This window comes from Anopheles marshallii, chromosome 3 (genome assembly GCF_943734725.1).
Source record: "Anopheles marshallii chromosome 3, idAnoMarsDA_429_01, whole genome shotgun sequence".
NCBI lineage: Eukaryota > Metazoa > Arthropoda > Insecta > Diptera > Culicidae > Anopheles > Anopheles marshallii.
The window spans coordinates 67844064-67856904 of NC_071327.1; positions in this window are offsets into that span (position 1 = coordinate 67844064).

Here is a 12841-nt window from a genome sequence, read left to right on the forward strand (position 1 = left end):
TATTAATGTGATGTGATAAACTCGGAACTAGTGAAGACATTTTTTGTTGATTTACCATCTGTTAAAATAAGTACCTAAATAAGATTTACACACAAAACAAAAATAGCACACATCATCAACTTGCAATAAAAACAAAAGAAATCCTTACCATATTCCTTCCTTGTTGAATTCCACTAGTGCGGGGAACTGTTAAAATTACCTAATAGGAAATATAACTCAGAAGACAGGGACGAAGTCATTAATTTCAGTGATTTTATATGGTCATCTAAACTGTCAAAAATTGGCAAATTAATATAAATATAGATGGTTTATTATTTATTATTTGCTGTTGTATATGCTGCGCAAGAACTTTTTTTTTGAATAAATTTGACTAAATTTGCGGCGATGGTGTAATGATTAAATATAATTAAAACAGCAAAATGATAAAACAAAATAAGGAACTAAAATCAATAATCGGTTTGAAATTAATATTCAACTCATTACCAAACACATGGCGGTAAATGAACAACATACGATGATATAGAATATCCATTCCAGCTCAGCGTCAGATACACCATCGTACCCTTAGCCCCCAACGGGGGGTCAACCGGTGTCGGTCGGACGATTAATGTACGAAGCTAAGCAACAGCGGGCGGGAAGGTTGCAATGTTAATAGTGCCGATACATTAACTATCGTCGAAAGCGATCATTCATTCGTAGGCCGAAGCAGCAGGCACCGAGCAGCTAGAGGTTAGAGGCCGCATCCGCGGTATCGGCCACGGTGGTGGGTCCGAAGAGTGGCAGGCAATGTTGATCTGGGAACCCGCGAATCATCCACGTTCCGCACCGGGAGTGGGACAAAACAACACCGACACCGGCATCAGATCGGTATCGGGGTGAACCGTTCGCGGCGTCACGGCGTTAACCTTTTGCACGGATCGTACGGATCGTTTCAGCGGCAGCACCAGCAGACGTTATTGATTTTGCACCGGCCCTACACGGTACCTTCATTACGGTACGAAACAGTCAGCTGGTTAACAGGAGACGATGCGATTGAAGCATAGGTTCGATGTTGTTCTCTTTGTCTTTTTCTCATCTCTAGCGCATGGGGTTTACTGGCGGTCCTGCTGGAAATTGCACGGAAAGCAGCCCGAACCGAGGGGACATCGGGTTTGCCATGTGGGAGGGGAAAAAACGAAAACCAACATGTGTTCTGCCTGTGTGTTTGTGTGCCGTCGCTCAGTAGGTTAGCGGAAAAAAGCGCACCCAGATCACCCTGATTCGCTGGCCCTTTTTTGCGCAGCAGCGTGGAATCAAACGAGGGAAGAGCGCCAGCAACAGCAGGGACCCGGCGCATTATGTAATCCGTTTAATTGTGCACGTAGTTCAAATGGTTCAGAATTTGCATACGCGATCACCGGGCCTCGTTCAGCTCCGGTGCCGATCGATCGATGCGATCGGTGTGGGTATTATTTTTCGCAAGCTGAGGCATATTTCCATCGTTCAACAAATTTCCAATCGTTCCAATGGCTTACTTACTGTTTGCAAACGTACATCACAACGGGACGAAAAGTGATGCTTTCCGTCATAAGGTAATGTCATAAGGTGACCGTGATGCTACTTTGTCCTTTGATGATGCTTCGATGTAACACCTCGTCAATACGGGTCTAATTGAGTGGCCAATTTTATAATGTACCATGTGGGACTAGTTTGATGCCGAAGTCAATCATGCCAAAGTGACGAAATGTTATCGGTATGTAGCTTTTATGATTAGGGGTTTAAATCGCAATCGAATATTAAATATCCAATTTTTTAAACAAACAATCAATTTCTAATATAAAAAATAGGATTGAAATTCTTTGTCGTATCCCAAATTGGGTAATACCAATCTTACGTACCGGAGTTACCTTGAGCGGTATATACATTTTCCACACACATTGGTAATGCTCTCATGCACAAAGATAACCAAACTAAGATAAAGTAAATAAACATTCAACTTTAGTACGACCAAACATAGTTCCAGACCACAATGTACTATCAAACAAAATGTAACGACCGATTGCGCGCGTTCAGGCTTAAAATAACTAAAGATTATTTGTGAGATTACACGTTGTACTGCATAATGCGACAGTCCAGCGAAATTTTCCTTTCGCCGGTGAGTAAACAAACTTCCATCCAACGCGTAATCTCCAACTCCAGTTCCAGCCGAAGAAGTCCACTGATTGGCCTGCGAGGGGCCGAGTAGATTAGCATGAAGGTACCGCAGACCTTGGGTACTTAATCCGTCTGTCAATCGAGACGCCAATGCCAGAATTGTGTTTCCCCCCGGCGGTCTGTTGTTCGGTGTGTTTTGTCGCTGCGTTTTTTTGTTGTCTTACATTACACGCACCTTTTCGGTGTGACCACCCCCGCATAAAAACTTTGAGCAGCAAACGATTCGAAATCGTGGGTTTGTGCCTGGATAAGGACGATGAAGTGAAAGATATTGTGGTATTTCTTTTTTTTATATGTATAAATCACGGTTTTGCACAATCATAAATCAGACGAATGCGCTCAGGAGATAGAAGCCGCTGATGACAGACGACAGGTAGCGCGATCGTGATGACCCCATTGCGTTCACCGTACCGGTAATGATTGAAAGACGGAGCAGGCTGCGATGAAAATGTGGCCGAATTTGAAGCCTCACGCAGTCAGTGGCGGTAGCGTGTTAATGCCTGGCTATTGTCATTTGGACAAGTTGTCCCAGTCTAATTAATCATTTGTAAATGGGTTGGTATGGACGATTGATTGTGAAAATAGGTGTTTTTTTATTTGAAATTTACACACTTTTGAACAACTTGTTCTAATTTTTGGTTATCCCTGCTGTTATTAGAAGAGGTTCCAAGTTTCTTTTATTGGGATCTTTAATAATTTAACTCATCACACAACTTGGTTATATAAATAATATCTGTATATTCCACGGGAATATTAGCAAAAATCACGTTAAGTGCAAGTAGCAGATAAGAGCTTAAAGTCTCATAGCAATTTAAATGGCAAAAGGCTAGATAGATAGAAATGCCAGTCTATCGTGTGAAGTATCCCTCTCTCGAGGAGTTTCCCTCAGGGAGTTTCAATCAAATAGCAATCACAGGCAAGCAGAACGTTATCGTACACCTGTGCTAGAGGCGGGTAAAGCTTAATTAAGCCCGTAACGAAGCACTGTACCGTTTTATCAAATCTGGCCTACGAATGAATAATTATTGTGCTAGAAGCGTAGTTTTTGTTTTCTTATGAAAACTCTACCACACTAATCTGTTTAAGTTTTATGTATGAAACGTGGTTCGGAGCGAACAGGAAATGAGTCGATGCATCATTTTTATGTGATGAAGTTTTGCTTTAATTAGTTTCCCTCTACACTGATTATGATCGATTGGACGAAGGCGAAGAAGGATATGGTAAAGGTCGATCGTCAAGGACATCGGGTTAGTTCTTACGATCATTTTGCGAAACGATGTTTTTTATAGCTTTTCTATGTCCAACCAACTAGTTATGGTTTAATGGTTCAATAAAATCTTAAAGAGCTATTTAAACGGGGGTGCAGTAAAAAAAAACATAAACTCTATCACGGTTGATTTATTAAGGATGACTGTGGGCATTATGGACATGATGTGGAGCTTTGGACTGGAAACAACGAAGTTTCAGATAGGTCGGGGTTTACAGAACAATGTACGATTTAAGAAATATTTGTGCATTGAACGTAAGCAGTTGGTATCAGTGCGTAAAGATTACTAATCGAACCCATTGCTCTAAATTGCCAATGTGATGTTACATCAAGAAATTGTACAATAAAAAATACTTAACTAATTTACTCAGAAGAAATTGACTACGAAGGAGAGATATTTTACCAATATAGATTAATTTCGTATCAAAGCTATAAGCCTTTTTTATAAAAAATGAGCGATTGAACTCTTGTGAGAATGAACAGCACATGCTTCGTCGTTTTGAAGTAAAAATGATCTCCTTCCTGGCAATGTTTCGATACACTTTTCACACCGCTCCGGATAACGGTGGCGGCTGCAATTTGGCCTATATAAAACCATCTGACCCGATCGCGTGTAACCTTCGCCAACGCGAACCATCAGTGGAAATAACTGCGAAGTAGGTTTATGTCCCACACCGGTGACCTGCACCGATTGACAGCGACAGCTAATGCAAAGCAATATCTCCACCGCATTAAGATATCAAATCAGGTAAAGCAGGCTGTGGCGACGACCGTGGACCGTCCACTTACGAGTTTAGTACAGCTTTTGGTGCGTTTATTCGCGCAAGGCCTGGAACTGTGTTGCAATTTCTACCAGAAAAAGCTGGTGCGAGATGTGCGAGCAAGGGTAAATTAATGCCGGACAATTCCGAAATGGTTTCGATTTTGGACGGCGAGGATAATTTACGTTCGACCGTTTTTGCCCTTCTTCTTGCATTTCGCTCAACATATGTTGCACCGGGTGGTGGCGTTAAACGGTTCGCTAAAATGAATGCGTATAAGTGTCATCGAATAAGGTCGTACAAATTCGAGTAGCAGCGACCCCGATGACCCTGGCCACTTGGCGATGGCGAGAAAGGTTGGAAAATGGATCTTTCTTGTGTTGCGATCGTGTTGCCAGGTTAAGTGCGACGATCATCGGACGGTTTCGTCGCCAACATTTCGCGGCAGTTGCCGAAATCCAAACCAATCGAGGCGAGTGCGTGTGTGGTGTACGGTAGGTGGGAGATTTCGCAGGAAGAACTAACACAAAAAAGAACGAAATATACACTGCAAATGAGAACTGATTACGAAATTGGCTCTTTTCCTTTCCTTCGTTTCATCTTTCATCTTTCAATAACGGGTGCACAGGTAAGAGCGCACGGTCGGTGGTTGAGTGACTGCCCGTGCTGGTGTCCGCCACGGTAGATGAAACGTTCGTGCAGCAGCAAGACCCGCAATAAGCTGTGGTGGCGCAGTTGGCAGTTTCACATGGATTGAGAAATTCCGCTACGAGCGCGCTGCAGTGCTACGGTGCGGTCGTGTTCTTCGCGCGACACCCCGCGTTCGGTTGGGTCGACCCGTACCATGTTCCAGGCCCGCGGGACGATCGCCTCTGGGGACATAAATAAATCTCCAATATCTGCCTGTGCGAGTCGTTCGGCTAGGCAGACTGTCAGGCTGCCCCGAGGCATTGAATGCAATGCATCCGTTCGGTGTTCCAAGCAAAGGCACAATGGCTGCGAGTGCGTTTTGATTGAGCTTCCTCGTTGTAACGCTGCTAATGTACGGTACGTGTGCGTGTGTTGCAGGTTTTGTTTTGTATTTTTCACTCCTCCCACAGCCCTTGACCCAAATCGAACAAATCTTTCAAACAAATCTAAAAAAAACGAACAAAAATACACAAAAAGGGTTCGTCGCTTGTGCGCTCGCGCGCTAACGCGCAAGTCTTTCGTTCTTGTTTTCTTCCTCCAAAATCGATTGCAGCGCTACAATGGAGGTGTTGTGCCACCGTACCGTATAAGGTGATGGAACGTTAATCGATGGGTTTTGGGGGGAGGGGGAGGGTGCATGTTTGGGTTTAGCCCTTCCTTGCTCGGCTGTAAACCCCCACAACCCACCCTCCCCCTATGACAGGGCCACCAAACGAGAGGCGATGAAATGGTAGCATGAACGGCAAGCCAACCATTTTTACGATACGATCGGGTGTCTGTTATCGTGCTGGTTGTACGATTAATTATTTTTAAAAACTAAAAGACCCACTCAACCCATGCACGCGCTACCGGTTGCCACACATTGCCCGCTTCGCTTTGCGGCTTTCGATGTGTGGTGATTTATCTTCGTTCGGGTGCCGCTTTGGCTGTTGATTGCCGTTTATGTGTGAATTTGATGATACATCTATTAAAAGCTCATTAAAATGATGGGATGTTGGATCGTAGATTATGTGGTTGGGATAGAACTTCGTAGAAAATATATTTCATACATGAAATTTAAGCACGTTGCGTAGAAACGTTTACACTTGGATGGTCCAATTGTTCTAGAGTTGTGAGATTGAGGTTAGAGCTCTCCAGCTCTGCCTCTGTACAATAAATAACTATTTAGTAAATGGATGAAATAGTATAGCCTTCAAAGCTGAAAAAGTTAAAAAATGGTTTAAATTTATGAAATAACTATAATAGTTAATTATAAATCATTTTAGTGAATCGATTGCCTTTGCCATGGTAAGCATTTTAAAAGCAACCAACAACGATTAATTGGAACATATTCAAGGATGGAATGTTCAAAATAGTTTGTACGATCACATCGTTAGTGTCTTAATTAAAATGGACAGCAATAGCTGGGAAATGACACAAATTATGTACCATTTGATGTCGCATTCCTTTTATGGAGCCCTATTTGCCTATCCACAATCGCTAAATTGTATTGTCGCGCTACACCGAACGCCGCTGAAGCGAAACGATTACAGCGCCCGATAGTGTGTTTTTTTTGGCTGCATCGAAACAGACCGACCGGGCCGGCCCAAGGCAGTCAAAAGCTACGCAGCCGCCGCCGGCCAATAAGATGCGCCATAAAAGCAAACATCAATAGATCGTGACTGAAATTATGGTCGATTCTTGGTGCTGCATTTTAACCCATTCCCATTTTACGTGGCACAATGGCTGGAGCGCACGCGCCCTTGCCTGACGCTCAACAAAAAGGCGAATGCCATTTCCTCGGGCCAACCCTCGGCTCATCAAGATCAAGATCAATCGCACGCCAGCCCGGCGGGAACGACGGGGGTGGCGGTGGGATGGTGGGTAGATGTTTTGGCGCGGCAATCAATCTCCACCGCATCCTTCTTTGGGAGACGTGCGCGATGTCTGTTTTTATTTCGTTTGTTGTTAAAGATTGATTTCGTCTGCGTCCGCCCCGCACTCTCTCGTTCCCGGCCCTGGCTTTCGGTCACATCGCGTTTCGCGTTTCTAATCAATTTTCAAACTCTCAGTTCTGCGTTCAGCCCTCCAATGTCACCGGTACGTGATGCGTCCCTGGCATCGCTTCCCGGGGCACAATAATTACCGAAGCCGGAATGACGCATTCCGTTTTCTGTATCAGGTTTTGCATCATCCGAGATACGGTTACGTTTATAAGTTTTGTGTTATTTTTTTTTCACCATACCCAATCCCCAGCAACGGCAATCGATCGATCGGAAGACACTAGCGTGACATAAACATACATCAAATGGCAGCCCGCAGCGTTGGGAGAAGTCCCCGAGTAGTGCCACGTTTAGCGAGGCTTCGATGCACGATTATAAACGGCAGTAGAGTCCGGCACGAATGAAGTTCTCACACATATGGCCTTTGGCCGTGGCGTGAAGTTTGTGATGCGTTTTTACTCCTTCTCTCTCTCTCTTTCTCTCGCTCGCCCTCGCTCTACGTATTCAGCGGGAAAACATTCAACTGCCCCAGCGGGGCATCTTGGGCAATCATGCTGCGCCGGCGTTTGGCGGCGTGGTTTCGTGGTTTTTGGGCACAATTATGAGCCGTTCTAGTGGCGGCGGTTCACGCGTGGTAATTGAAACCTTGTAAAGTGTGTGGTAAACGAATCGAAACCAAACCACACTGGAGCCGGTGTAAGGGGGAAGGGGTTTGTATGTTTTTTTCCGTGTCATTTTTTGTTGCTTTTGGTTTTTTTTTATACTTGGCTACCGATCCGGTACGGTAAATGGGCAAATCTAATGCGTGCAAAAATTAAACGAACAGCATGAAATCGTCAAAATCGGTCTCCGTTTTTTTGTCGGTTCGTTTAATCTACCATCAATTATGCCTTCGTTAGGCGATGAAGAGATCATATGTGATTGCTTACGGCTTGAAAAACGGAAGATTAGTATAAAGGTTGCTGTATTTGATGGAGCTATGGCGAATTCTTATTTTTTTATATATTTCAGGGTCGTCCTCATTCAGCAACGGTCCGAAAGTGAACTGAGAAACAGCAGCAGGCTCTGCCCCAAGAGTAGTTTTAGCTCAAAATAATCTCAGACGGATTGAAATTAAATTTATAATTTTTTTTAACTGCTTAGTCATTTTAGTTTTTATGATACTTAAATATTGGATGTTGACTCCCACTTCAAACCTGCTGAACATATCTGAAGTCATTATTCAGTCTTTTGGATTTTATCTCCGTTGAATCAATATTATTCTTATGATTATTTAATTTCCTATCTTGATTGAATAAAAAACAACTAATTTTCAAATACATAAATTGAATGGCCACTCTGCGTGTATAAGAAAGAATCATTTTATTATATATTTTAGCTCTCCTTACATTAAAAAATCGAACTTTGGTTACTTATTTATGTTTCCAAGATTACATTACAGATTAAGATAGTTTGACGTTGAGGAAATCTAATTACTAGAGCCATGATCCATGAATTGAGCCACCAATAGTAAGAGCGATAGTATAATTTATCATTTAAAATTCTACAAATTAATTTAATATTTCGGTATTAGAGAAAATGAAAAAAGAGCTTTATTTTATCCATTGCAGAGTTTTAAATTTATTTAAATCCCCAAATATATCGTTTACCGATTACAGATTACAAATTATAGCTTAATTTACTACTGTTATTGATGAACCAAAGGAATTCTCTTCCGGATTTTTTTTTTATTATTGGTTATTATTAATAGTTACCTTCAAATACATAGGAACAATAAAGCATAAGTGTGGCGTATGGTGTCGTTCTTGTGGAATTACTAAGTTGAATCTAAAATTGGCACTCGACTAGTCCGATTTTAAAATTCTCCTTTCTTGTATGCTATGGTTTAATGTTAAAAATCCAATAAGTACATTGCATTGAGGTCAGCATTTTGTCTTTAAATACAAAAAACAGCTCATTGAAAAGTTCTCGTTGAGTGTTAATAAATTTCTTAAAGTACACCTGACCAAAATCTTTTTCAATCAGTTCACAGATTTTTGTAAATTCTTAGATTAAAAGCGTTTACTATTTGAGTTATGTTCTTTATCTGCCATTTGTAACAATTTACGAAAACGATAAAACAGTGAAAGCAGATTTTTTTAATTGAATATGCTCATTGTTTAACTTAACTTAGACACTTCGTATGCAAAATCTTCTTGTGTTTTAATCAAACATGGAATTAAAACGATTTAAGTAAAGTGGAGTTTACATTGATTGTAGTGTAATTTTAGAAACACCAATCACTCAATAAAAAAAAATATATAACGAATCGTGAACATGCACCAACTACATTACAATAAACTTTTTATTGTCTAGTTTTTCTCTTCTAATTTTTTTCTAGTTTTTCCTAATACTTTACGATGAAAATAAAATTATCACTGCACAACGCTCCATCATGACACAAAACACATCCACATCCATAATGGACATCCAAAAACACACGAAACGATTCGATCCGTCCATCGCGGTCAAACGATCCAGAATGAAGTATGCGCTACGATGGCTACGGAAGCATTAATGCGACACCACGCGTCGTGCACGGTCGCTGCCGCCGAGACAAGGGCAAACGAACCCACTGGAAAGCTGAGAGATGGATTGAGAAGAAATCCTCCACCTAATGCGATCATGCGTCGCGATCATCGATCCGCACGGTGGAGAGGGAACGATTCGTACCGTTCGTGGATCGGGTCCGAAGATTGGGCAGTGTTCTACCCTTCTGCAGCGCGAGCATACCAGCGTGGTTGCCATCTCGGCCACGCTCTTCCCCGAATCTCCCTCTCCATCGCAGGATCCCAAGTGCCCAAGTGTCCTACTCATTACTCTCACTTTTAATCGCGTATCGCGGCACGTTATGTTGCTACGTTTGGTGGTAACGATTTCATTGCTTCCTCGCTCACTCGCACCATCCGTCTGTCTCTGTCCGGGGGTTCTCTTGCATGATTTAAATTCCTCCCGTGAGTTCCCCTACCACCCTGGTCTTAACTTTCGCTTTCGATCTCACTCTCGCTTTCTTGTGCATCGCGTGCATAGAACGGTGCTGGCAAAGAAGATCGAAGGCATTGGACCCACCAGCTCTCGGTCAGCCTCCTGCTCCTCCCAGGCGCAGGAGGGGTGGGGGAGGCTTTTGGAACTTTTCAATGAAAACTTGTACCGCGTTGAGTTCCTTTTTCGCGATCTCCATCGCGACCACTGGCCCAACCAACCCGTTAAGGACCCCGCGCACGCTTGATGGTTCGTGGGAGTGTGTTTGGATTTTGTGTTTGCCCAATGGTCTCCCCCTGCACTTTCCTCCTCTTCGTCCCACCACTTCATCTGGTGGCTCCCTACTCAGCAAATGATTTTTCACCCCGTATGAGGTAGGAGTACGGTACAGCCTCCCGGCGGTTTATGCGACATGTTCGATCGAGAAACATGAGCGAAGATCACCGCCCCTCCTGAGACCTCACGTCCACCCTACTGCCCATACGGTTGGGTGCCATGAAAGCCATTCTTGGCGCGTGGAGTTGAATTTCGGTATAAAAGACGTTTTGGCCATAGCAGTCGGCATCAGTTCAGTTTTGGTTCTCACCGAAGTGTCACAGCAAGTACGGACACACACTCACTCATTCCTTCAGCACAGTATAGTAGCAGTACAAAACTCCTCCAAACATGAAGGTACGGAATACGGTTTTGCATAAAGATTAGCGTGAATTTTAGTGAAGATTAATTTAAAAAAATGGAGTGCGAATAAACAGTGAATATTGGAAATTAATTCCAAAATGACAGTAGAATTCGTTCTGCCTCAGTTCATGAACATTCTCTTTGTGATCCTCTTTATAGTGAGGATAAAGTGTCCTAAGTTTACTATAATTTATAAGACCCTCGTGACACAGTGCAAACCCGGACGGATGCTTAAATGGTTTTCGTTTTGTTTCATATACTTGTAGTGCTTCGTTGCCATTGCTCTGCTCGCCGTTGCCGTCAGTGCATCGCCGGTGGAATACGGTCACTATGGTGCTCCCGCTCTGGTCCACGCCCCGGTCGCAGTGCATGCTCCAGTGCTGAAGCACGTCGTTGCTGAGCCAGTCGTAAGTATTGCAGTTTGCAAAGCAAAGCCACCACCAGCAAAGCTAACCCCGGGGTCGGTGTGATTTTGTTTTCGGCACCAGGCCTACCCGAAGTACTCGTTCAACTACGGAATTAAGGACCCGCATACCGGTGACATCAAGTCGCAGGCTGAGGAACGCGACGGTGATGTCGTCAAGGGCCAGTACTCGCTGGTTGAGCCCGACGGTTCGGTGCGCACCGTCGACTACACCGCCGATGACCACAACGGATTCAACGCGGTCGTCCACAAGTCTGCCCCGGTTGCCCACAAGGTCGTCGCTGCCCCGGTTGCCCACTACGCTCCGGCCCCCGTCCTGAGCCACTACGTGCACTAAGCGGTACCAGCCCACGGTCCAACGGGCTTCGCCTGGGTTGTTTGGGAAAAATGGGGACAAAAGCTGAAGGGTTGATACTGACGGCCGTAGCTCCCGAATGTGTTTTTCCTTCCGCCCATCGCGAACAGACAAAACACTCATTCAACTCAAGCCAATTTATCCACTTCTGCTAGAAATCGTAGTCACACCACTCTCACTCTCACCACTATCTCAACCGCGTAGAACGTAGACCAACGAAAGCAGATTTATACGAAGGAAGGATGTAGCGTAGCGACTCACTACCCTGGCCAGCCCGGGGAGTGTTCTAACTGGATTCGGTCCGGTGCCGTAAACGGCAGCCCACAGGAAGGAATCCAAAACCAATCCAAGCCCAAGCCGTACTAGAGCATTTTTTTTTTTCATTTGATTATTGCGATCAATGGAACCAATGGATATAAATGAGCGCTCTGCTCAGTTTTGCTGCGTGTGTTTCGGACGTTCGGTGTTAAGCGCCGGGTTTTGTGGTGAATTCGCTACACGCCTAAATGGCTGCAATTTGTCGCACACCCCGAGCATGGGAGCTTTTTTTGTAAGCTTCCCGCTTTGGAACCTGGTGCGATGCACGAAGTGTGGTGGACCTTAATCGTTTCCATCCTTCCATTCGATTTTCTCCATTTCCGGTCTGTTCCGGCTATGTTCCTGCTTATGCACACCGCTCTCCGGTGTGTGGGACGAGCCAAACTCCTTTCCAAATGATCTTCTACCCTTCGGTGGGGTGCTAAACGCAGGCACTCCTCGAACAAAGCGTACCTCCCGCGTATGTAACTCGATATTACACACACACACACTCTATCTCTCTGTGATCTGTTACTGCTACTATAACTTACTTACTTTACTTACTTACCAATGTTACTATTTGCTGCTTTTGCTGCACAATGCACCCGGCAAAGGGTACCGTCCTTATAGAGTCGGGCGCTTTCCCAAGAACCCATTGGCAGCGAAAATGCACGAAAATCGTGTTACCCCATTTGCTCCCACCGCATGTCATTTGCGGACGATGGGAAGCGAGGGGTGCAGAGCCAAAAAAAGAAACAACAACAAAACAAAAAACAAAAGGAATGCAAAAATGAACAACAAGCGAAGCAATCATTTACATCCATGTGAAACCAGTTGCAAGTATCGACACTGTAAATAATGAATAAAAACCAATCAATGTTTTTTTTTATATATAAAAATAGTACGGTTTTAATTGTTTTGTTTACAGTCCCATGAGAAAGAAATGTGATAAAGGATAATTCTTTCAATGATTTGTGATTAAATAATTTGAATAATGCTTTGATAACAATTAACGCTTTTACGAATTGTAATACTTTTATACACACTTTCTTTCGTTTACATAAAGAAATGACTTAAAATTAGATTTTTCTTACATTATCTGTACATTTAGTGTGGAAATGTGATAGGCTTAACACTCCTTCATTATGTCCAGAATATCAATAGCTGCCCAAC